Source organism: Protopterus annectens, chromosome 1.part1, assembly GCF_019279795.1.
Source record: "Protopterus annectens isolate FY-2018-M chromosome 1.part1, PAN1.0, whole genome shotgun sequence".
In the NCBI taxonomy this organism is placed as follows: Eukaryota; Metazoa; Chordata; order Ceratodontiformes; family Protopteridae; genus Protopterus; species Protopterus annectens.
The window spans coordinates 490949482-490977250 of NC_056726.1; positions in this window are offsets into that span (position 1 = coordinate 490949482).

Consider the following 27769-nt stretch of genomic DNA (forward strand, 5'->3'; position numbering starts at 1 on the left):
CATTTATAAGCCTAGCCAGAGTGTGTCGGCTTTCGCCGCCCCATTGATTAATTAACTGAGCCTTTGTCAAGTAGAGCCAATGAAGTGATCTCAGGGGTGCATTTTCTGTTACCCATCCACTTGTCAAAGCTTTTATTGAAGAGTGTTAGTGATGGGCTCTGCCTAATGTAGTTAGAAATTTTGTTCCAAAGCATGGGGAGTCTCTGTGACAAGAATCTGTCCCTCCAGCATGTTCTCTTTATTGTTGTGGCGAGGTTTAGCTCACTAGAGTGCATGGCTCGTAGTGACTTGGATTTTTTTAGGTGGGCATGTCCATCATTTCTGAGTTGGACATGGCTTTGTAAGTCAGGCAGAGATCACCTCTGAGTAAGCGATATGCCACTGAGTACAGCCGGAATTTTTTCAGTCGGGCTGCATAAGACATATGTTTGAGGCCAGTAATCCTCTTGGTGAGGTGCTTTTGTGGTCTTTCCAACTGTTGGAAGTGTCTTGTGAGGTACATGCCAAATGGGGCATTGTACTCTATGATGGGTCTGATGAGTGACGATTAGAGGGGCACTATAACCTCTTTATTTCTAGATGTGAACCCCTTAGTAATTAGATGGGCCACATAGAAGGATTTCCTAACTACTTTGGCAATATGATCGTCAAAGGAGAGATTACTATCTACCTGGGTCCCCAGATCTCTTATTACCTCTTCTGTATTAAGGGGGCTGCTCCTATGTGGTAATTCGTGGGTGTTTTTTTTTCCCAAACAGGATGACAATGCATTTTTTGGCATTTAGCTTGAGGCCATGACTTTGACACCAGGTGTCTGTCTCAGTAAGGCCTTTTTGAAGGATGTCCGTGTCAGCCGGAGAGTCAATTATGGCTCCCAGTTTGCATTCATCGGTGAACTTGGTTAGCCATAGTCCTGCTGTGTTTGCCTGTACTTCTGAAAAATATATGCTGAACAGTAGGGGGTCCCAGAACTGAGCCTTGTGGGACACCACTTGTGACTGGTTTAGAGTCGGACCTGGAGCCCGCTATTTTTACCGTGTGAGTTCTGTCTATAAGCCAGTTGGCAACCCATGTTGTGATGTTGGGGTTTATGTTCAGGCTGGTGAGTTTTTCTATAATACCCAAGTGAGGAATGGTGTCAAATGCCTTGGCGAGATCAAGGTAGGCTGCTTGAACCTCCTTTCCCTCTTCTATGGCCTTGGTGACTGTCTTGAAGAAGTCAACCAGGTTTAGTAGGCATGATCTGCCCTTAACAAGCCGAGATGGGTCAGATCAAGTGTTTGGAGGTTCCCAATGTCTTTGTTAATGAGTTCAATGATGATGCACTCCATAGCCTTGCAGACCAGGCTAGTCAGGCTTATGGGGCGATAGTTACCAGGGTCAGTTGTGGCCCCTCCTTTGTGGAGTGGAATAACCGTTGCTGTGCACCATTCTATGGGCAAGTAGCTTGTGGAGAGGCTGAGGTTGAACAGTGTGTTTAGGTGGGGGGTTAGTTCGTTCTGTAGTTCATGCAAGACGCAGCCTGGGACACCATCTGGCCCCATTGATGCTGTGTTTTTGGCTTTTGAAAGGGCTGTTTTCACCTGTGCTTCTGTGATTTCTGGGACTCTACACTTTTCCGGTATTGTTGTGGGCCGTTTTGAATGTGAGGGAGAGGTGAAGTTTGCACTGAATCTATCTGCCAGGATGTTGGCAATATCAGTAGGTTCAGTATATTTTGTGCTATTTTGCACTCGCTCAGAGCATATCTGTTAGTTGCCACTTAGATTCTTGACATAGCTAAAGAAGGCTTTGTGGTTATCCTTTCTAATCCTTGGCTATTTTTCTTTCAAAGTTAGCCTTGGATGATTTTATGAGGGACCTTAGTTTCTTACTGATCTGATCAGGGATGTCTTTCCTTCTTGGGATTTTCTTTTTTTCCGAATTAGTTTCCTCCTTTTGTTGTATAACCTGTTTATGGCAGGGATCCACCAGACTGGCTTCCTTTACTTAGGGGAGTGATTCTTGGTTTTGCTAGGGATGGCACAATCAATGCATCCTTGTAGGTGCTCATAGAGTGCAATTGTAAAGGATTCTGCATCTTGGGCAGTGTTATCCTTTAGCGTGGGGGCTGTGAAACCTACCACCTCTGCCTTAAGTAAGGTGAAGTTTGCTTTAGAAAAGTATTTCACTGTGGTTTCCTTGGTTGGGGGTGGTGGTGGGGTGTGGACATCCAGGGTGATTAGTTTATGGTCTGATCTAACCAGTGACGGGTTGACTTCTGGTACGGAACACCTGTCGCCCATGTTGGTGATGATCAGGTCCAATATGTTGTGGCCTCTGGTAGGGGAGTTTACCAGCTGATCCAGGGCATTTGAGTTGATAAATTCCAGGAAGCACTGAGCCTGGGAATTTGTACTCAAGTAGTTTTCCCAGTTGATGGTAGGGTAATTGAAATCTCTCAATATCACGGTGTTCAGTAGGACCTTCATGTTTTCCAGTGTCTCCAGAAAGGCGGAGTGGTGGTCCTGGGTCATGGAAGGTGATCTGTAGCAGGCCACAATTTGGACTGCAGATTTGCCCGATGTTAGTTGCACATGGATGATTTCAGAGGTATCATGCTGCGCCACTAACCTGGAGGTGTGGGTGTCCTTGATAAATATGGATACACCCCCCCCTTTTGTGTTTCGGTCTGTGTTCTGTGGCCGAAATGAGTGATATGAGTTGTAGCTCAGTAGTGCTGGAGTGCTCTCTGGAGCCTTGAACCAGGTTTCAGTTACTGCACAGATGTTGACATTCTCCATACTTAGGAGTGCTTTGAGCACATGCATTTTGAGATTTAAACTCCTGGCATTGAGTAGCATAACCCTCATTTTTTACTTGGGCTGTTTACGGAGGTGGGTTTGAATTTTGAACCTTGCCTAGAAAAGGCACTATGGGGGCAGCAAGAGCCTTGACCAGTATTCAAAAGCCAAGGGGTGACAGGTGCAAGCCATCTCTTGCAAAGCAATGCAGCTTGTCGAGCATGTCATCCCAGGCTGATAGACACTGGATCCCCTTTGAATGACACCAGAAGCTTAGCCAATTGTTGAAATTGATCATTTTTTCTTTATACTGAGGTATCATTCTTGGTGAGGGCAGGATGCTACTCAGGGTCAGGGTCATACCCGCCTGGGCTACATGATCAGAGAGCTCTTCCATGTCTCTTTTCATGTATTCCAGGGAGGTACGTCTCAGGTCATTCACACCAACATGAACAATGACAGAGTCATATTTGTACTTGTTCTGGAGTGACCTGAGTGCTTGTGTTATGTGGTGGATTCTGGCTCCCGACAGGCAGCTAACAGTAACCTTCTCCTTGTCCAGCCTTGTGAGTGGGATGTCAGTGTGCTTGACTATTGAGTCACCTATTACTAGTGTGTTAGGTATGCTGTTTTGCCTTAAGGGCTGTGATTGTGCAGCACATTGATTTTGTGTTTTATGTGTTGTCTGGTTTGTGATGGGAGGTGCAGGTTTTGTGGGTGTCTGCTTTGGAGCTCTCTGATGCTTTTGCAGGTTTTTATTTAGAGCCTCCGAGTATGATTTCATGTATTTATGTGTATTTTTTGCCAGTGCTGGTTTAGTAGGTCTATGTGAGGCTGGAGGTGTGGTGCAAGTGTTAACCTTCTCCTCATGACTGTCTGTTCCAGTCTTGGGTGGAGAGAAACCTCCAGTTTGGCTGTATAATTGCATCTCTCGCATATGTTAGTGTTTTGTGGTAGGAGGAGAGGGCTGTCTGTGTACATGAGGCAGTTGTAATATTGTCTCAGGATACCCAGATTCACCAGCTAGACTGGAGAGTACACCTGAAGTTGCCCTTTGGTCATGCCTGAATAGTAGGGTGAGCTGCTTAGTCGCTTGGTTGGTGAGGGGTGGATAAAGAGCCTTGCCCTGCTGGGCAGTCAAGCGTTGGGGTATATTAGTGCTTGCTATTAGGTCTGAACAAGTGCTGGACTGTAGAATGCTTTTTGAGTGCTTAGGTTGAGAGTTAGACTAGTTTCAAGCGAAAAACTGAAGAGGAGACTTAGTGGAGCCTGAATAATTGAACCCTAGCTAACCGGTGCTGCCCGGCGCACAAAACCATGCAAGCGCATTTTTTAAACTACTAACTTCTGGGCTGGAACTACTCCTCCAGGGACAGATGGCTTCTCAAAGTTCCCCTCTCTCACAGGTGAACAGAGAAACTTCCCTCTATCCAAGTAAGGTATGGGCAACTCAGAAACATGTAACACAGCCCTGAATTCAGCACTAGCCTGAAAACTGGACTTTACTAGCTTAGAAAGGCGGGAAACAAGACTTTTTTTTTGGTTTGTTTTTTTGAAAAGATAAGGCAAAAACAGTAAAAAATACACTTAAAACAGCTTTAAACGACTGCAAGCAATCAGAAAAGGCTATCATACTTTAGTGTGTAGCCTACAACAGTTAAACAATTTATTTAAACAAAAAACAAAATTTTAAAAGTGCAGGCAGTCAAATAAGTACAATATGTGAAAAAAGTAGCTTTTAAATCACAATAAGTGCTGGAAAATCAGCGTTTAGGTGGAAAACAGTTAAGTACAGCAAGAAAATATAGAAAACTGATAATCACTCCAAAGTCTCTCTTTTAAGCTAGAAGGCTTGTATCAGTTTAAGGCTTTCTAGTTCTTTCCAGTAGGGTAGTTATAGGAAAGATGGGAAACAAGCGCAGATGTGGTCTTTTAAACCAGAAAGTTGAAAGAGATGGACAACTTCCCGAATGATCAATAAACTACAATTCCTGGGCCAAGAACCACGCCTCTTGTGGTAGAAAGGCTACCTAGTACTTACCACTCCCACTGGTAAGCTAGAAGACTGCACTCCAACACAAAGGCTTGCGGGGCTCAGAAGCTTACAAACAGTCCTGGATACAGCAAATCTGTACCTGGACTAGACTAGTTACGGGAAAGGTGGGGATCAAGCGCAAACCAGAAAGTTGAGAGAGATGGAAAAAACTTCCCAAATGGCCAATAAACTACAATTTCTGGGCCAGAACCACTCCTCTTGTGGTAGATAGGTTTGCAGGGCTCAGAAGCTTACCAACAGTCCTGGATACAGCAACTCTGTATCTGGACTAGGCTAGTAACAGGAAAGGTGGGAAATAAGCGCAAGTGCGGCTTTTAAACTAGAAAGTTGAAAGAGATGGGAAAAAACTGCCAAAACGGCCAGTAGCTACAATTTCTGGGCCAGGAACCATTCCTCTTGTGGTAGATAGGCTACCTAATTCTTACTACTCCCACTGATAAGCTAGAAGGCTTCCTTCCAACACAGAAAGGCTTGGGGGGCTCATAAGCTTACAAAGAGTCCTGGATACAGCAAATCTGTACCTGGACAAGACTAGTTACAGGACAGGTGAGGAACAAGCGCAAACGCAGGCTTTTAAGCCAGCAAGTTGAAAGAGATGGAAAACTGCCTAAACGGCCAATAAACTACAATTTATGGGCCGAAACCCACTCTTCTCATGGTAGATAAGTTACCTGATGCTTACCACTCTCACTGATAAGCTAGTAGGCTTCCCTCCAACACAGAAAGGCTTGGGGGACTCAGAAGCTTACAAAGAGTCCTGGATACAGCAAATCTGTACCTGGACTAGACTAGTAACAGGAAAGGCAGGAAACAAGCACAAACACAGGATTTTGAATCAGAAGGTTGAAAGATACGGAAGAGCTTCCCAAACGGCCAATAAACTATCATTTCTGGGACAGAAACCTCTCCTCCTGTGGCAGATAGGCCACCCAGTGCTTACCACTCCCACTGATAAGCTAGAAGGCTTCCCTCCAACACAGAAAGGCTTGGAGGGCTCAGGAGCTTACAAACAGTCCTGGATACAGCAAGTCTGTATTTGGACTAGACAAGTTACAGGAAAGGCAGGAAACAAGCTAGGATCTTTTTTTTTTTTTTTTTTTTACAGAAAAGCAGCTAAAACAACAGTAAATACAATTTAAATGCAGTGCAGGCTAGCACATGTGTATCAATATCACGGCAAATGCAGTTTAATTAAATGCAATTAAATTAACAAATGACTAAAAATCAAGAGCAGAAGGCATTAAATTAGAAGGCTACTAACAATCATCATTTATATCAGGATCATTGCCACCTAAAAACTTGCTACAAGCAGAAGAAGTATTTGTCTCATCTGATTTGGAGCTGTGGTCCCTTGCCTCATCTGATTTGGAGCTGTGGTCCCTTGCCTCATCTGATTTGGAGCTGTGGTCTGTTGTGTCTTTGGCAGTTCTGAAGTTTTATTATTTTTTGTGTTGAGAAATATTTGTGTCACTAAGTAATAATTGGTCCCTTCAATTCCAGTTTCATTAAAAGTCAAATTGTTAACCATCTTACTTGTGGATAAAGATTAACAGAAGTGAAATGAGTTTGAGCTGCAGCAGTGGCACATAACAAGAAAACCAGTCTGTCTTCCTTTACAGCCTTTTTATTTAAACTAACCTTATTATATTCTAAATGATCTTGAGTAACAGCAGTAATACTAGCTGAAGAAGTCAGTTTATTGTTACTTGTAACTTGTCTATTTATAATAGTCTCAACTTTATCCAAACTACTAATTGTGCTGATGCAGTCTGCTGAGTGTAACTCTTCTATAAGAAAATCATTATATACATTGTCTTTGTTTTTATTAATAAAGAGGAAGATGTTTTCCACTTCTTTTCATTAGTTGTGCCTGTGACCTTTTATTTCTTTTTCTAGGGAAGTAATAGGTAGCTGTTCTACAGAATTGTTTTGCTTGAGAGCTTGAGAACTTAAGATGGTTCTCTGTAGGAGCAAACAATCTTTACCTAACCAATCTATTATGTCCTGAGAGAGTGAGAAAAACACTGTCAAAAACAAAAAAAATGTGTCCCTGGCAATCTTACACTTCACTATGTTAGACAGCTCATACAACTTTGTACAATTGAAGCAAAGGTCATCTAGAGCAGTGTTTCTCAACTGCCAGTCCATGGCCTGGTACTGGACACTGGCATCAATTATACTGGGCTGCGAGTGGTTGAGAAACACTGGCACAGTTTCAGAGAGTGAGAGAGCGAGAGACGGTGTGTGTGTGTGTGTGTGTGTGTGTGTGTGTGTGTGTGTGTGTGTGTGTGTGCGTGTGTGTGTGTGTGTGTGTGTGTGTGTGTGTGTGTGTGTGTGTGTGTGTGTGAGAGAGAAAGAGAGACAGATCAGAAGAAAGTCAGAATGATGTGTGAGTGAATGCATGTATGAATGAGAAAGTGAGTGTGTGAGGGTGAGAGCGCAGTGGTATAAGTACAGGGGCGTGAGAGGGGCAGTAATTTTGGGGCTGGTTATGTAACTAAAAATAAAGTTGTTTTACCTTTGGGAGCATTTCTTCATTAAGAATGGGACCATTCTTTCCGGTCTGGTTGCATCACATCAATCATGCACAGATGTCCTGCCCATCTGCCCAATTTGAAATTTTTACTGCTGTCAAGTTCAGTAAGTTGCTGTCAACAAGTGTTCTGTTCCAGTATGGTAGAATTAAGTAGTGTGTGTGTGTGTGTGTGTGTGTGTGTGTGTGTGTGTGTGTGTGTGTGTGTGTGTTTGAATTAAGTGTGTTTGAATTAAGTAGTGTGTGTGTGTGTGTGTGTGTGTGTGTGTGTGTGTGTGTGTGTGTGTGTGTGTGTGTGTGTGTGTATGTGTGTAAAATGCCCCAGTTAGTCATACCTGGTGGTTAGGGTTACTCAGGTACAAGGGTTACTCAAGCTCAAGCCCTGTACCTTAGGTACCAGAAGCAAAAGCCTGAATTCTCTACCCGTACCACCACCTGTGATTCAAGGAGTTGATTCCATAGCTCTCAACTGTCTAAACTTTCACAGAATGTTGGAATGTCTGTCTCGTACTTTTGGTCTGTTCTCTTAATATTTGTGGTTTTCTGACAAATCAGTGAGAACTGTTTCAGTCTTTCAGGAAACGCATGGTAACAGAACATTTTATTCTAGCAACATTCTAAGATTATACAAGCAATGTTTAAAATGTGTCCCTGGTTTTGGGCCTTTGCCCCCCCCCCCCAATAAAAAAAAGCTGAGAGCTTCAGGGGAAGAGAGGTTTAGTGCTGCTTATGCCAAGACTGTTTGCATTGTTAGTAGCACAACAGGTAATATACTTGCTTTTGATACAGAAGGTTGTGGGTTCTACTCCCACAGTATGTAGATGGATTGCTGATAATGTACTGTGTTGTACTTTTAAAGGGGGGGGGATGCTGCAGTCCTAAGAATGTCCTCATTTGGTGGAGATAACTAATAACTGAAACTGTTAGTATGCCATCCATTCCCTATTGCAATATTACTAGCTTATCATTTTTTAATGTAATATAGACAATTTATTCTTCAAGGGCAACAGACACTTTTTTGTAGATGAAACAATGAAATATAAAGTTGTGTGCTAGCAGCAACCTCTTCATTAGTTACATATTTCCTTAATGTGGAATTAACTGTTAAAGTGATGCATTTTTACATTCAAAATGTTAGTTACTGTTGGAATTAGTGTTTAGAATTGAGAGATTCATACATTTATCTTTATTAAATCAGATACTTTGCATATATAAATATTTGGCATGTGTATGTGATAAAGTGTTTTGCTGACAATTTGACATCCTCTTGCTTTGGAAAGGTATTTCTGACTAAATTTGTTGTGACTGGGCCCTTGTCTTATAAAAAAAGAATTTACTAGGCCCCGGATTCACAAAGGTTTAGAATGACTGATCTAGAGTATTTCTAAAGTATACACCACAGTGCTTACGTTCAAATAAGTATTTGTTATTTCTTTAAGTCTTCACAGGCATAAGAAGTTAAAGGATCCATTACAAAGCCCCTTGAAGTTCAAAGTGGTAACCAGTAATGAGTTCCAACACTGTAAGTAAACTTGTATGTCAGTTTTCTGACAACAACCATTCTGATCTATGTAAAATGCCTACAGTGTCCTAATAAGTTTCTGAATAATAAATAATATGTGTGAATAAGAAATACAGATATGGATAAACAATTTATACGTACAATTAAAATAAAATAGTTAGAAAACAACTAGTTCCCAAATGAAACCATAGATCTCTGCACTGATGTGAGTGAATGCTCTACTCACTTCCACTCACGGAGTTTTTAAAGTGCTTACAGTCCCTCACTAACACTCTTTAAGAGAAACCTTGACGAGTGGATGGGTAACAGAAAATACACCCCTGGTATTACTTTATTGGCTCAGCCTGACAGAGGATCAGTTAATTAATCAATGGGTTGGCGAAAGCCGACACACTCTGGTTAGGCTTATAAATGCACTTGGGCAGATAGCCTAGAACCTACCTATGAACCTATGAACCTAAATGTAGGTTGTCACACCAGTCAATCCCAGATAGAACCAATCACAAAAAAAGAAAAGTAAGTGTTCCCCATGTCTTGAAAAAGAACAGGGAGAGAACACAAATTAATAATAAACAAAAATACAAGCAGACTTCTCAGTAATTAGACCAAACTGCTTAAAGGACTGTAGAAATAGTACTAAGCTAACATCCACTTGTAGAGTGTAGCTTTTAAAGTGTTTACAACTCTGAAGTATAGGCTGTAAAGTCAGTCAATCTTAGGGAGCAACCAACCACAAAGAAGTAAAGTATGTGTTCCCCACATCTTGAAAAAGGACAGAGGAGAGTACACAAATTAATAATAAACAAAAATACAAGCAGACTTCTCAGTAATCATGCCAAACTGCTCACAGGACTGTTGAAATAATATATATAACAATAATACATATAACCCTCAAAAATTCTGGTCCTCCATTAAACAAATTTTTCACTCAGGAATTAACAGTGTCCTTAACCCGTGTCCCAATATCTCCCTCTTTGAAATGGCCACCGATTTTAACTTGCACTTCATTGATGGCATAGCTGTCATCACCAAAGATTCATTTCTTCACTTCCCTGACTCCTGTCTACCCCCATCTATTAATACCCTCACACCACACTAAAACCAGTTGCTGCCTCCTTCATTAAAAAGTTATCTAAACTTAAACCCTGCTCACCCTCTACAAATAACCTTTATACAGAATATCTCAAAACTGCCGCTAACATTGCTTAGCCAGTTTCCATCCTTATAAAAGGTAAATACAGGAATCCTATATTTCTAACATCAGAAAAAGTGCCTTATCATCCCTGTCCAAAAATGGCACTTCTACTGAGATATCTAATTTCAGATCCATTGCCATCTTATCCACATCTCAAAAACATTGAAAAAAGTGTTCATAAATAATTACTCCAGCATCTCTTAAAGGAGTAATCACTAACCAATACTCAATATGGTTTTAGATCAGCCTATAGGACAACAAGTGCCTTCCTAAGTTTCACAGACAACGTAAATAAAGCCAGGGATAAAGGCAAACTCCTATAATCCTTATTCCTAGACTTGTCAAAAGCTTTCAACTTGTTTTCTCATAAAAAAAACCTCCTACTACAACTGTCCATTTTGACTATCTAACGATAATAATTACTTGTCAGAATGCTAACGGGCAGTCACGTGTAAACCCTTCCCCTTATCTATCCATTAATACAGGTGTCTCACAAAGCTCTATCCCTCTACCCTTGGTACCCTTCTATTTACTATCTTTGTAAACAATCTTCATACTTCTATACAACAAGCATCCCCTGTCCAGCATGCAGATGATTCCTCACTATCTGACTCCAGACAATCTATAAAACTCAGAAAATACTACACAACATGGCTTTAAGTCTATTGAAAATTGGCTTTGCAATCACCAACTCCTTCTTACTCTAAAGAAAACCAAAATTGTATTTTTTCTTAAATCACCTACCCGTGATAAACATAAGTTTAAAATCATATCCCTAAACAGTATGCCAGTTGAAGTTGTGCGCTATACAACCTTGCTGGTAACAGATGAGAACCTCTAAGATGGCCTCCACATACAGAGCAATATAAAAAAAAATTACAAAAATAATAATGCTATATAGTGCCAAAAAATTCCATCCTGCAGTCACTCTTGCCACTACATCCCTACTCCCCTGTCTGTTATATGCTTTTTCCATCATAACTCATCTTCAGGTGCCCAAAAATCTAAACTAGAGCAGTGTTACAACAAGGTAGCTAGATATGTAACTAATGTAACAGAACCATCACTGTTCTGCAATAAAAACTCTAAATTGGTGAGAATTATCCTACCCACTAAATTATACCTAACTTTTATTTAGACACAAAATTATATATAATCTCACTTTCTGCCCAGCTATAAGTATAATTCTCTACCACTATCTCTCAAATTGTCACTTTTGATCTTCTGACAAAAACTGCAGTCAAAGTTTGTGCTCACATTGTGCAGCAAAAGTCTGTAATATAATCCCTGCACCAATCAGGGCAGTACATAACATTCTTTTATTTAAACTACAACTAACAGAATTCCTGTCTGACTTATGACTTTGCACATGCTGTTGTCCTAACTAATGATTTCAGGTCCTTGTCTTTAACATACCCCCCTACATCCAATGTCCCCTGTTTTGAATTCTCTAACTCTTGCTCTTATTTCCCTGTTCTTAATCGTACATTTACTCTTTATCTCCCTCCTACAAATACTTATTCCTCACACTGTTCTTCCTCCTAATGTTCCTCTTTATCCACTGTTTGAATGGTCCAGTCTGATAAACTCTCGCACTTTTAACATGTCAACATGTTTCGATGCTATACGATATTGTGTATATGTGTGTATTATTCTGCATGTCAGATGTGCATTAGTATTTATATAATTATGTATATACAGTGTACTGTAATATGATGCTAGTTGTCACCTATTTATAGTATTTTCTGTTTTTTTATATGTGGAGCTTCACTCCAGGCATCTGCTTAAAAAGGAAAAAATTATCCAGTCGGACATTCCTGGTAAACAAATGTCAGTAAATAAATAAATGTATATGTGTGTGTGTGTATATATATATATATATATATATATATATATATATATATATATATATATATATATATCTGTGTGTGTGTGTATGTATGCACACATATCCACACACACATTTTTTATTAATGTGTATATTGTATTTGGATGCTATAGTCTAAGGGGGCTTGTTTTCCATTAATGTGCTTTGGATTTTGTTTTCCTTTATAGTCTGTGGGGATGTAGATTCAGTTTGTTTTTGCTTAATATTGTTACGATCGTGTAATCAAGATATACTGTACATACTTTTGGGTGGTGCATTCAGTCAGTACATATATATTAATATATACAGACACACACACACACACACACACACACACACACACACACACACACACACACACACACACACACACACACACACACACACACCAACCATATGTGATTGTTCTAAATCTGAACCTTCTGGGATAGAAGAACTAAGCATTCACTTCATACGTACACCCTGCATTTCCATGCCTCATGTAGATGATCATAGTGAAAGCCTTAGCTAGAGGGAGGCAATGTGGGTTGCTGCGTCAGGTGCAAACTTCTAGTAAGTGCAATCAACACTACAGAAAAGATGCCAGTTGGCTCCTGCAATTCAATGGTGCAGTCACTGGGTGGTAATACCTATTTGTCCTTGCAAATACAAACATTAACAATAATGATTTAAGCAGCCATGTTTGAGATTGCAGCAGCTTAAATAATTGGTCTGCATTAAAGATATATTAGGATCTGTAGGAGGAGCTAGTAGAGGTCTTTGCTACATTTTCTAAAATCTGGTTTTAGATATATTTATTTCTGAAGCACTCTTGTTTTCTGGCTGATGGAGAATGAATTGGGTGATTGCCCAGGGTGAACTCATTATGATTTAGTAGAATTTTATGGATTTTGTTTAAAAAAATAGATGACAATTCATCAAAGCCCATTAATTTTAGCCCCCAACATGAATATATAACCTAAGTATTTTATTTTACTGGAAATGTTTATTGACTAGAAATAAATAATTCTTAAGGAAAAGAGAAAGTGTCCATGAAACAGGTATAAAATTGTAATCTACTAGGAAGAGAAAAAAGCTGCATTCAGAACTGAAAAGCACAATTACTTCATCTGTATGTTAAGAGCGGAACTACAGAGACATTAACATAACATAAAATGTTTTATTTTTCTTTAACATACAAAAAATTAACCATGTGCATAGCAGCAATTAGTGCTAGTTACTAGGATTCCCTTTTAGCTTAGGCTTGTAATAATATGATTAGACTGCTTAACTTCCTCGTGAATTGCCAGCGTGTGCTTAATATATCCAGTAACCCTTCTCAGGATATAGAAAGAAATGGGATATTATAACTTCATAAAACAGCTTGCTCAGAAAGTAAAAGGTGACTTGGAACAGAGATAGGGAGGAATGGAAAGAGAAAGGGTAGAAAAAAAAGATATACAATGAGTTTAAGACAGAATGTAACCTATGTAAAAGCATTTATTTATTAATCATGCGGCACAGTGCACTGATCCACAGTGGCCTTTTTCAGACTCATCCTGTGAACACTGTCTGTTCAGAGTAACATAGTAAGCAAATGAAGGTCGAGGGGCTCACACTCTGGACTGCAGGAGGCAGGTCATTAAAAACTCATAGCTATCATGCTCTGCAATAACCGCCATCACAGATTAAACCTAGGTACCTCAATGTCATAGCGTGTGCCATTGTATAAAGGCATGTTTTCAGTGTTACTGGAGATACTGCACTTGAAACTGGTCTTAACAGGTTATCTTCCTGTAAGTACACTTTACAGTTCATCCTTTAAGTAGACATCAATGCAACCTGCACTTTTGTGTGTACACTGAAACATTGCAACACACAGCATGAGAAAATGACAAAAACAAGATGTTCTAGTCAGGAAGACTAGAGAGAACACAGTGTCCTGCACCAGAGAGGAGGGCTGGGGCATGCAATGAGTCCTTGTAAACAATAGACATGACTAAAGCTTTGCTCTACAGAAAGGTTACATCCTTAGTTCATTAAATTATAAAACTCAGGGATTAGTCAAGTCATTCAGTTAGAAAAAAGAGCAGAGTTTAAATATAATGGTAGATGAATGACTCATTGATATCAGAGGTTATGAAGTAAGACAATATACAGCTGGGGTACGACAGGACTCATCTGGTTTGGAAACAAGATTATATGTTTAAAGTTAAAGCAGCTTCAATGGAGTAAAAAAGGGGCAAGATAATAAAGCAAAGGAAAGTAGGGAATGCCAGAAAACGAATAATTTCTAGAGTCAGGTAAATGTCTGGTTACATACATATGATCCCAATTACCTTTCCAAGACAGTCAAGATAGATGTTGCATCACCAAATCATATTTTAATACTTACAGATAACCACAGTCAGATTTGCTATTGCAATTGCATAAACAGTTCAGCTGAGTTATTATTCTAGAAAGCAGAACACATTGCATCATATCAAGCTATTGAACAGACATACTGCTTTCATAGCACAATGCAGATGTGCTCATCATTAGATGTAGCCATTTCCACTGATAAAATCACTTTATGAAACAAAAAGGATTACTGCACTAATTGATATTCGTATTGTACTGAGTGTCTTATAAATCAAGCCATACAAATGAATATACTCATCTAAAACTCACAGTAGCAATTATTTTAGAAATGTAAGAATTAAATGTAAGTCAAGCAATGATATATAATCTGAAATTGTTAGGCTGATTTCAGAATTTGTGTAACTTTTCTGCAGAGTAGTTAGATGATTTACCAAAGCCCAACTCAATCGATGAATGTTTAGTGATTGCAACTGATTAAATAAAGCAATTTAAAAAAATATACTCAGTTTGCACACCAAATCAAAATATTCCCATCACACCTACCTGCAGTTACATGCATATGTACACATGTGTACACCCGCCCACCGGCACTCATACACACACACACAAAGACGCACACACCTGTAAACTTATCGGCCAGCTTACGATAAGTTGATATAACAGGAAAGTTTTGCAGGAAAAAGTGTCCTCAGAAGCGCTACACAAAATGGAGACTTTACTTCCATGTAGCTGTTACATTATAACTTGATATTACACTCAGCTGAATTCCAGTTTTATTCAAGCCTCTCTGTTTCATGGCAGTGGTGAATCCTAAACAGAGCATTCACAAACCATCATTTATCTTTCACTACTGGGTGTGCTGTCATTAAAATGACAATTCTCCAAACTTCACTGGTCTGTGTTGAAGTCATATCCCACTGGATCCATTTAGTGACATACTTTTAGGGTTATGGTGGTCAAGTAAACTACCCAGGATAATGACTGCATGACTTACAAGGTTTTCTTCCTCTTTTTAATGTTATTTTAATGATACCTGGCTTCACTATCCCCAAAGGCCAAATGAAAGATTAAGAGAACTGAACTGCATTCTGCCTTTTTTTTCAATTTATTTAGTAAAGATTGCAAAGATGTAGGAGAAGGCGGACTAGAGAAGCTAGACAGAGAGAAATTAAAGTAAAACATGAAAGGCAGTGGATGAATTGCCACACCACACTGAAGGGCTGCAATAAAAAAACAAGAGGCTAGAGGACTATCTGTGTTACTTGCACATGTATGCATGAAAATTATGATTGTGAGGTGTGCTAATCTGGAGTGTTAGCCAAGTAGGGAAAATGTTAGGACTGTAAGGTTATGGAAAGGAATGAAGGCAAGGGCACAATGCAGTTGATTTGGGCCTGAAAAAATTAAATAACTGAGAGAATGGACTAGTTATAGAAATAAATAGGACACACAGAGTGGGCTGCTCAATATTAGTGAAGTCCACCACAGGAACTTTATAGTTAAGTGCCAAAGAGTGCCTGGGAAGAACTGCAGCCATATGGAAATAATTTTATATTGCAGCATATAAATGTTATTAAATAAATGTCTTAGAGACTCATACATGCAAGAGGAAGCTCCAAGCTGCATGTTAGTATATGAGGTGAGCAGGGGCAGTAATCTATATGGTGTTCCCCTGGTGCTCAAAATAATATGGAGGGGAAGGGTTTGAGGTTCATAAATGCAGAAGAATCAGTCCTTTTTTATCGTCATTCCTTACATGGGGTGGTCAAATGGTAGTTTAAAGAAACAAGTGAGAAGCCTGCTAATGCTGGGGGAGGTGGAGATCTCTGCATATGGAATGGGGGTGCAGTATAATAACATGGTAGAAAACGGTTACAAGTACTACAGAATTTAGGTTCAATGAGAACAGACAGTCTGGAAAAGAAGATGTAAATATGAACCAGTGTTTAAAAAATGAAGTTACCAGGAAAATATAAACAGTGGAATAAGGAAGGAATGAAAACCTGATGGGAAGAGTAGAAGAGATAGCTGACAGGGAGAGATCACCCCCAAAAAGTAGGATCTACCTCTAAAATAAAGCAATTATTAATTAAAATCAAACCATGATCATCGTCTACTGATAATCTGCTTGCTGAATTCTTCAAGCTATCCATTGCTCCACTACTTAAAATACTCATAATAAATGGAAGCATATAAGAATCCTATGTTGTTTCTCTGTGGAAAGAAAATTCTTCATTATCCCTCTCCATACAAGTGGCAGATTTAATGGAAATATCTAAATTTAGAACTGTTGCAGTTTTATTCTCTTTTCAAAATTTTTGGAAAATATGTCAATAAACAACTATTTCATCATTTTCAGAAGGAACAGCTCCTGGCCTCCTTAATAGCATTGCTTTTCACTAGATCATAATACAACCATTTCCCTTATATTTAAATAACATAATTAAAGCCAGAGACAAAGGAAAGTTTGTCTCTTCTTTATTCTTATGCTTGTCTAAGGCCTTTAACAACATTTCTCACAATGTTTTTCTGATTCCATCTCATTCCTCCTTCATTAAGTCAAAAGCTATTTGTCTGATAGACATCAGTCTGTCAAATGGTATGCTCCCCTTAGACATGAGTCTGTTAAATGGTACTCTAACCTTAGACATCAGTCTGTTAAATGGTATGCTCCCCTTAGACATGAGTCTGTTAAATGGTATGCTACCCTTAGATATCAGTCTGTTAAACGGTACACTACCCTTAGACATCAGTCTGTTAAATGGTACACTACCCTTAGACATCAGTCTGTTAAATGGTATACTACCCTTAGACATGGGTCTGTTAAATGGTATGCTACTCTTAGACATCAGTCTGTTAAATGGTGCACTACCCTTAGACATCAGTCTGTTAAATGGTAAACTACCCTTAGACATGGGTCTGTTAAATGGTACACTACCCTCAAAAATCAGTCTGTTAAATGGTACACTACCCATAGATATGACTCTGTTAAATGGTACACTTCTCATAGACACGAGTCTGTTAAATGGTATGCTCCCCTTAGACATAAGTCTGTTTAATGGTACACTTCCCTTACACATCAGTCTGTTAAATGGTACGCTACCCTTAGACATGGGTCTATTAAATGGTACACTACCCTTAGACATGAGTCTGTTAAATGATACACTTCCCTTAGACATGAGTCTGTTAAATGGTATGCTCCCCTTAGACATGAGTCTGTTTAATGGTACACTTCCCTTACACATCAGTCTGTTAAATGGTACGCTACCCTTAGACATGGGTCTGTTAAATGGCACACTACCCTTAGACATGAGTCTGTTAAATGATACACTTCCCTTAGACATGAGTCTGTTAAATGGTACGCTACCCTTAGACATGAGTCTTTTAAATAGTACACTACCCTTAGACATGAGTATGTTAAATGATACACTACCCTAAGATATCAGTCTGTTAAATGATACACTACCCTTAGACATCAGACTGTTAAATGGTATGCTCCCCTTAGACATGAGTCTGTTAAATGGTACACTGCCTTAAACATGGGTCTGTTAAATGGTACACTTCCTTTAGACATGGGTCTATTAAATGGTATACTATCCTTACACATGAGTCTGTTAAATGGTACTCTACCCTTAGCTAGGAAGGTGCTTGGTGTGACATCTGGACAGAGGAAGGAGGACAAGGAGACATGGCGGTGGAATGAGGAAGTACAGGAGGGTATACAGAGGAAGAGGTTGGCGAAGAAGAAGTGGGATTGTCAGAGAGATGAAGAAAGTAGACAGGAGTATAAGGAGATGAGGTGCATGGCAAAGAGAGAGGTGGTGAAGGATAAGGATAAGGCATATGAAGAGTTGTATGAAAGGTTGGACACTAAGAAGGGAGAAAAGGACCTGTACCGATTGGCTAGACAGAGGGACCGAGCTATGAAAGATGTGCAGCAGGTAAGGGTGATAAAGGATAATGAGGGAAACATACTCACAAGTGAGGAGAGTGTGTTGAGGAGATGGAAAGAGTACTTTGAGGGGTTGATGAATGAAGAGAATAAGAGGTAGAGAAGGTTGGATGATGTGGGGCTAGTGAATCATGAAGTGCAGTGGATTAGCAAGGAGGAAGTAAGGATAGCTATGAAGAGGATGAAGAATGGAAAGGTTGTTGGCCCAGATGGCATACCAGTGGAAGCATGGAGGTGCTTAGGTGAAATGGCAGTGGAATTTTTAACCAGATTGTTTAATGAAATTTTGGAAAGTCAGAGGATGCCTGAGGAGTGGAGAAAAAGTGTTTTGTTACCTATCTTTAAGAATAAGGGTGATGTGCAGAGCTGCAGTAACTACAGAGGGATAAAACTGATCAGTTACAGCTTGAAGTTATGGGAAAGAGTAGTGGAAGCTAGGTTAAGAAGGGAGGTGATGATTAGTGATCACCAGTATGGTTTCATGCCAGGAAAGAGCACTTCAGATGCAATATTTGCTCTGAGAGTGTTGGAGAAATACAGAGAAGGTCAGAAGGAGTTGCATTGTGTCTTTGTGGACTTAGTGAAAGCATATGACAGGGTGCCTAGAGAGGAGTTGTGGTATTGTATGAGGAAGTCGGGAGTGGCAGAGAAGTATGTAAGAGTGGTACAGGATATGTACAAGGGTAGTGTGACATTGGTGAGGACTGCGGTGAGAGTGACAGATACGTTTAAGGTGGAGGTGGGATTACATCAAGGATCAGCTCTGAGCCCTTTCTTATTTGCAGTGGTGATGGACAGGTTGACAGATGAGATTAGACAGGAGGCCCCATGGACTATGATGTTTGCAGATGACATTGTAATATGTAGTGAGAGTAGGGACCAGGTTGAGGAGACCCTGGAGGGGTGGAGATATGCTTTAGAGAGGAGAGGAATGAAGGTCACCAGGGCTAAAACAGAATATATGTGTGTAAATGAGAGGGAGGGTAGAGGAATGGTGAGGATACAGGGAGTAGAGTTGGTAAAGGTGGATGAGTTTAAGTACTTGGGATCAACAGGTCAGAGTGATGGTCAGTGTGGAAGAGAGGTGAAGAAGAGAGTACAGGCAGGGTGGAATGGGTGGAGAAGAGTGTCAGGAGTGATTTGTGACAGACGGGTACCAATAAGAGTGAAAGGGAAGGTCCGCAAGAGGGTAGTGAGACCAACTATGTTATATGGGTTGGAGACGGTAGCATTGACGGAAAGGCAGGAGTCAGAGCTGGATGTGGCAGAGTTAAAGATGTTAAGATTTGCACTGGGTGTGACTAGGATGGACAGGATTAGGAATCAGTATATTAGAGGGTCAGCTCAGGTTGGACAGTTTGGAGACAAAGCAAAAGAGGTGAGATTGCATTGGTTTGGACATGTGCTGAGGAGGGATGCTGGGTATATTGGTAAAAGGATGCTAAGGATGGAGCTGCCAGGTAAGAGGAAAAGAGGAAGGCCTGAGATAAGGTTTATGGATGTGGTGAGAGAGGACATGCAGGTGGTTGGTGTGAAAGAGCATGATGCAGAGGACAGGAAGAAATGGAAATAGATGATCCGCTATGGCGACAGCTGAAAGAAGATGATGATGACCCTTAGACATGACTCTGTAAAATGGTACACTTCCCTTAGACATCAGTCTGTTTAATGGTACGCTACCCTTAGACATGGGTCTGTTAAATGGTATGCAACCCTTAGATATGGGTCTGTTAAATGGTACTCTGCCCTTAGGTATGAGTCTGTTAAATGGTACACTACCCTTAGACATGAGTCTGTTAAATGGTACACTACCCTTAGACACGAGCCTGTTAAATGGTACACTACGCTTCGACATGAGTCTGTTAAATGATACGCTACCCTTAGATGGGTCTATATTATAACATCGAAGTTCTCTAACATTGAATGTTATAATATCGAACCTGTAATGTCGAACGCTGAAAACAGCAAAGGTGCAGGACATCGAATTCTTTACCAGGGAAAGAATTTGGTGCTCCGTTGCTGTGGCTTCACTGTTTTCAGCGTTCGATATGTTAGAACGTGATGGGTCGGGTTCAGGTAAGTGTGCAATTGTGTGTAGGTTAGGGTTAGGGGCGGGTTAGGTGAGTTAGGGTTAGGGAGCGGGTCAGGTAAGTGTGCGGTTGTGTGGACATTAGTGTTAAGGTGCGGGTTCAGGTAAGTGTGTGATTGTGTTTAGGTTAGGGTTAGGGGGCAGGTTAGGTGAGTTAAGGTTAGGGCGCGGGTCAGGTAAGTCTGCGATTGTGTGTAGGTTAGGGTTAGGGGGCGGGTTAGGTGAGTTAGGGTTAGTGCGTAGGTGAGGTGAGTGTGCGATAGTGATGGACCTTAGGTTTAGGGTTGGGTTAAGGTAAGTGGATAGCTAGTACTGTATGTAAAATTTACTTTAGGTGAAGGATTTTAAGTGTATGTGTCTGGATGGCTGTTTTTTGTGTGTGTTTGTGCTGTGTGTATGTTTCTCAGAATAGCAAATTTTTTTCCCTGGGAAAAAATTTGCTATTCTGATTGTTCGATGTTTTCACACTTCAGTGTTTAGGGTTCGATATAATAACATTCGATGTTAGAGAACTTCAATGTTATGATATAGACCCCCCGCCTTAGGCATGAGTCCGTTAAATGCACACTACCCTTAGACATGAGTTTATTAAATAGTACACTGCCCGTAGACACGAGTTTGTTAAATGGTATGCTACCCTTAGACATGAGTCTGTTAAATGATATGCTGCCCTTAGGCAAGAGTCTGTTAAATGGTACGTTACCCTTAGACATGAGTCTGTTAAATGGTATGCTCCCCTTAAACATGAGTCTGTAAAATGGTACACTGACCTTAGACATGGGTCTGTTAAATGGTACAGTACCCTTAGACATGAGTCTGTTGAATGGTACACTGCCCTTAGACATGGGTCTGTTAAATGGTGCACTGCCCTTAGACATGGGTCTGCTAAATGGTACACTACCCTTAGACATTCGTCTGTTAAATGGTTCACTGCCCTTAGGCATGGGTCTGTTAAATGGTACGCTACCCTTAGACATGAGTTTGTTAAGTGATACGCTACCCTTACACATGATCCTGTTAAATGGTACACTACCCTTAGACATGAGTCTGTTAAATGGTATGCTACCCTTGGACGTGGGTCTGTTAAATGATATGCTGCCTTAGGCATGGGTCTGTTAAATGGCACACTACCCTTAGGCATGGGTCTGTTAAATGGTATGTTTCCCTTAGACATGAGTCTGTTAAATGGTACACTACCCTTAGACATCAGTCTGTTAAATGGTACACTACCCTTAGACATCAGTCTGTTAAATGGTACGCTACCCTTAGACACGAGTCTGTTAAATGGTACGCTACCCTTAGACATGAGTCTGTTAAATGGTACAATACCCTTTGACATGGGTCTGTTACATTGTAAGCTACCTTTAGACATGAGTCTGTTAAATGGTACACTACCCTTAGACATCAGTCTGTTAAATGGTATGCTCACCTTAGACATGGGTCTGTTAAATGGTATGCTGCCCTAAGACATGGGTCTGTTAAATGGTAAGCTGCCCTTTGGCATGATTCTGTTAAATTGTACACTACCCTTAGACATGGGTCTGTTAAATGGTATGCTACCCTTAGAAATCAGTCTTTTAAATTGTACTCTACCCTTAGACATTAGTCTGTTAAATGGTATGCTCACCTTAGACATGAGTGTGTTAAATGGTACACCGCCCTTAGACATGGGTCTGTTAAATGGCACACTTCCCTTAGACATGAGTCTGCAACATGGTACACTTCCCTTAGACATCAGTCTGTTAAATAGTACGCTACCCTTAGACATGGGTCTGTTAAATGGTACGCTACCCTTAGACATTAGTCTGTTAAATGGTACTCTACTTTTAGACATGAGTCTGTTAAATGGTACACTACCCTTAGACATCAGTCTGTTAAATGGTACTCTACTTTTAGACATGAGTCTGTTAAATGGTACACTACCCTATGACATCAGTCTGTTAAATGGTACACTACCCTAAGACATCAGTCTGTTAAATGGTACACTACCCTAACACATCATTCTTTTAAATGTTACACTACCCTAAGACATCAGTCTGTTAAATGGTACACTACCCTTAGACATGAGTCTGTTAAATGATACAGTGCCCTTAGGCATGTCTGTTAAATGGTATGCTACCCTTAGACATGAGTCTTTTAAATGGTATGCTACCCTTAGACATCAGTCTGTTAAATGGTATGCTCCCCTTATACATCAGTCTGTTAAATAGTACACTACCCTTAGACATCAGTCTGTTAAATGGTACACTCCCCTTAGACATGGGTCTGTTAAATCATACACTTCCCTTAGACATCAGTCTTTTAAACTGTAAGCTACCCTTAGGCATGAATCTGTTAAATGGTATGCTACCCTTAGACATGGGTCTGTTAAATGGTACACTACCCTTAGATGTGAGTCTGTTAAATGACACACTACCCTTAGACATGGGTCTGATAAATGGTACACTACCTTTAGACATGGGCCTGTTAAATAGTACAGTGCCCTTAGACATGTGTCTGTTAAATAGTACACTACCCTTAGACATTGGTCTGTTAAATAATATGCTGCCCTTAGGCATGGGTCTGTTAAATGGTATGCTACCCTTAGACATGAGTCTGTTAAATGATACGCTACCCTTAGACATGAGTCTGTTAAATGGTACACTACCCTTAGACATTGGTCTGTTAAATGGTACACTGCCCTTAGACATGAGTCTGTTAAATGGTACACTACCGTTAGACATAAGTCTGTTAAATTGTACACTGCCCCTAGACATGAGTCTGTTAAATGATACGCCACCCTTAGATATGAGTCTGTTAAATGGTACGCTGCCCTTAGACATGAGTCTGTTAAATGGTACGCTACCGTTAGACATGAGTCTGTTAAATGGTACACTTCCCTTAGACATGGGTCTGTTAAATGGTATGCTACTCTTAGATATGAGTCTGTTAAATGGTACACTACCCTTAGACATAAATCTGTTAAATGGTACACTACCCTTAGACATCAGTCTGTTAAATGGTACACTACCCTTAGACATCAGTCTGTTAAATGATACACTACCCTTAGACACGAGTCTGTTAAATGGTACGCTACACTTAGACATGTGTCTGTTAAATGGTACACTACCCTTAGACATGGGTCTGTTAAATGGTACACTACCTTTAGACATGAGTCTGTTAAATGGTACACTACCCTTAGACATCAATCTGTTAAATGGTGCACTACCCTTAGACATGGGTCTCTTAAATGGTATGCTGCCCTTAGGCATGAATCTGTTAAGTGGTACACTACCTTTAGACATCAGTCTGTTAAATGGTACACTCCTTAGACATGAGTCTGTTAAATGGTATGCTGCCCTTAGGCATGAATCTGAACATGGGTCTGTTAAATGGTACGTTACCCTTAGACATTAGTCTGTTAAATGATACACTACCCGTAGACATGAGTCTTTTAAATCGTACACTTCCTTAGACATCAGTCTTTTAAATGGTAAGCTATCCTTAGACATGAGTCTGTTAAATGGTATGCTCCCTTACATATGTTTCTGTTAAATGGTACGCTGCACTTAGGCATGAATCTGTTAAATGGTACACAACCCTTAGACATGAGTCTGTTAAATGGTACGCTGCCCTTAGACATGAGTCTGTTAAATGGTACTACCCTTAGACATGAGTCTGTTAAATGGTACACTTCCTTAGACATGGGTCTGTTAAATGGTATGCTACTCTTAGATATGAGTCTGTTAAATGGTACACTACCCTTAGACATAAGTCTGTTAAATGGTACACTACCCTTAGACATCAGTCTGTTAAATGGTACACTACCTTTAGACATCAGTCTGTTAAATGATACACTACCCTTAGACACGAGTCTGTTAAATGGTACGCTACACTTAGACATGTGTCTGTTAAATGGTACACTACCCTTAGACATGGGTCTGTTAAATGGTACACTACCTTTAGACATGAGTCTGTTAAATGGTACACTACCCTTAGACATCAATCTGTTAAATGGTGCACTACCCTTAGACATGGGTCTCTTAAATGGTATGCTGCCCTTAGGCATGAATCTGTTAAGTGGTACACTACCTTTAGACATCAGTCTGTTAAATGGTACACTCCCCTTAGACATGATTCTTTTAAATAGTACACTACCCTTAGACATGGGTCTGTTAAATGGTATGCTACCCTTAGAAATCAGTCTTTTAAATTGTACTCTACCCTTAGACATTAGTCTGTTAAATGGTATGCTCACCTTAGACATGAGTGTGTTAAATGGTACACCGCCCTTAGACATGGGTCTGTTAAATGGCACACTTCCCTTAGACATGAGTCTGCAACATGGTACACTTCCCTTAGACATCAGTCTGTTAAATAGTACGCTACCCTTAGACATGGGTCTGTTAAATGGTACGCTACCCTTAGACATTAGTCTGTTAAATGGTACTCTACTTTTAGACATGAGTCTGTTAAATGGTACACTACCCTTAGACATCAGTCTGTTAAATGGTACTCTACTTTTAGACATGAGTCTGTTAAATGGTACACTACCCTATGACATCAGTCTGTTAAATGGTACACTACCCTAAGACATCAGTCTGTTAAATGGTACACTACCCTAACACATCATTCTTTTAAATGTTACACTACCCTAAGACATCAGTCTGTTAAATGGTACACTACCCTTAGACATGAGTCTGTTAAATGATACAGTGCCCTTAGGCATGTCTGTTAAATGGTATGCTACCCTTAGACATGAGTCTTTTAAATGGTATGCTACCCTTAGACATCAGTCTGTTAAATGGTATGCTCCCCTTATACATCAGTCTGTTAAATTGTACACTACCCTTAGACATCAGTCTGTTAAATGGTACACTCCCATTAGACATGAGTCTGTTAAATCATACACTTCCCTTAGACATCAGTCTTTTAAATTGTAAGCTACCCTTAGATATGAGTCTGTTAAATGGTACACTACCCTTAGACATGGGTCTGTTAAATGGTACACTACCATTAGACATGAGTCTGTTAAATGGTACGCTACCCTTAGACATGGGTCTGTTAAATGGTACACTACCTTTAGACATGGGACTGTTAAATAGTACAGTGCCCTTAGACATGTGTCTGTTAAATAGTACACTACCCTTAGACATTGGCCTGTTAAATAATATGCTGCCCTTAGGCATGGGACTGTTAAATGGTATGCTACCCTTAGACATGAGTCTGTTAAATGATACGCTACCCTTAGACATGAGTCTGTTAAATGGTACACTACCCTTAGACATTGGTCTGTTAAATGGTACACTGCCCTTAGACATGAGTCTGTTAAATGGTACACTACCGTTAGACATAAGTCTGTTAAATTGTACACTGCCCCTAGACATGAGTCTGTTAAATGATACGCCACCCTTAGATATGAGTCTGTTAAATGGTATGCTGCCCTTAGACATGAGTCTGTTAAATGGTACGCTACCCTTAGACATGAGTCTGTTAAATGGTACACTTCCCTTAGACATGGGTCTGTTAAATGGTATGCTACTCTTAGATATGAGTCTGTTAAATGGTACACTACCCTTAGACATAAGTCTGTTAAATGGTACACTACCCTTAGACATCAGTCTGTTAAATGGTACACTACCTTTAGACATCAGTCTGTTAAATGATACACTACCCTTAGACACGAGTCTGTTAAATGGTACGCTACACTTAGACATGTGTCTGTTAAATGGTACACTACCCTTAGACATGGGTCTGTTAAATGGTACACTACCTTTAGACATGAGTCTGTTAAATGGTACACTACCCTTAGACATCAATCTGTTAAATGGTGCACTACCCTTAGACATGGGTCTCTTAAATGGTATGCTGCCCTTAGGCATGAATCTGTTAAGTGGTACACTACCTTTAGACATCAGTCTGTTAAATGGTACACTCCCCTTAGACATGAGTCTGTTAAATGGTATGCTGCCCTTAGGCATGAATCTGAACATGGGTCTGTTAAATGGTACGTTACCCTTAGACATTAGTCTGTTAAATGATACACTACCCGTAGACATGAGTCTTTTAAATCGTACACTTCCCTTAGACATCAGTCTTTTAAATGGTAAGCTATCCTTAGACATGAGTCTGTTAAATGGTATGCTCCCTTACATATGTTTCTGTTAAATGGTACGCTGCACTTAGGCATGAATCTGTTAAATGGTACACAACCCTTAGACATGAGTCTGTTAAATGGTACGCTGCCCTTAGACATGAGTCTGTTAAATGGTACGCTACCCTTAGACATGAGTCTGTTAAATGGTACACTTCCCTTAGACATGGGTCTGTTAAATGGTATGCTACTCTTAGATATGAGTCTGTTAAATGGTACACTACCCTTAGACATAAGTCTGTTAAATGGTACACTACCCTTAGACATCAGTCTGTTAAATGGTACACTACCTTTAGACATCAGTCTGTTAAATGATACACTACCCTTAGACACGAGTCTGTTAAATGGTACGCTACACTTAGACATGTGTCTGTTAAATGGTACACTACCCTTAGACATGGGTCTGTTAAATGGTACACTACCTTTAGACATGAGTCTGTTAAATGGTACACTACCCTTAGACATCAATCTGTTAAATGGTGCACTACCCTTAGACATGGGTCTCTTAAATGGTATGCTGCCCTTAGGCATGAATCTGTTAAGTGGTACACTACCTTTAGACATCAGTCTGTTAAATGGTACACTCCCCTTAGACATGAGTCTGTTAAATGGTATGCTGCCCTTAGGCATGAATCTGAACATGGGTCTGTTAAATGGTACGTTACCCTTAGACATTAGTCTGTTAAATGATACACTACCCGTAGACATGAGTCTTTTAAATCGTACACTTCCCTTAGACATCAGTCTTTTAAATGGTAAGCTATCCTTAGACATGAGTCTGTTAAATGGTATGCTCCCTTACATATGTTTCTATTAAATGGTACGCTGCACTTAGGCAAGAATCTGTTAAATGGTACACAACCCTTAGACATGAGTCTGTTAAATGGTACACTTACCTTAGACATTAGTCTGTTAAATGATACACTACATTTAGACATCAGTCTGTTAAATGGTACGCTGCCCTTAGGCATGAGTCTGTTAAATGGTACACTACCTTTAGACATGATTCTGTTAAATGTGTGCTACCCTTAGACATCAGTCTGTTAAATAGTATGCTACCCTTACAGCTTCATAGGTAGGTGCTCGGCTATCGACCCTTGGGCCTATACAAGCCCAGCCAAAAAGGTACCCTGGCTTTTATCACCCAAGAAAATTATTTTCCTGTGCCACTGTCGAGCAGTGCCACAGAAGTGAACCCTGGGGTGAATTTCCTATTTTCCATCCAATCATCAAGATTTATCTTGAGGATTGCTAATGAGGAGCTTTGTTTGATATAGATAGGTAGTTTATTCCAGGGTA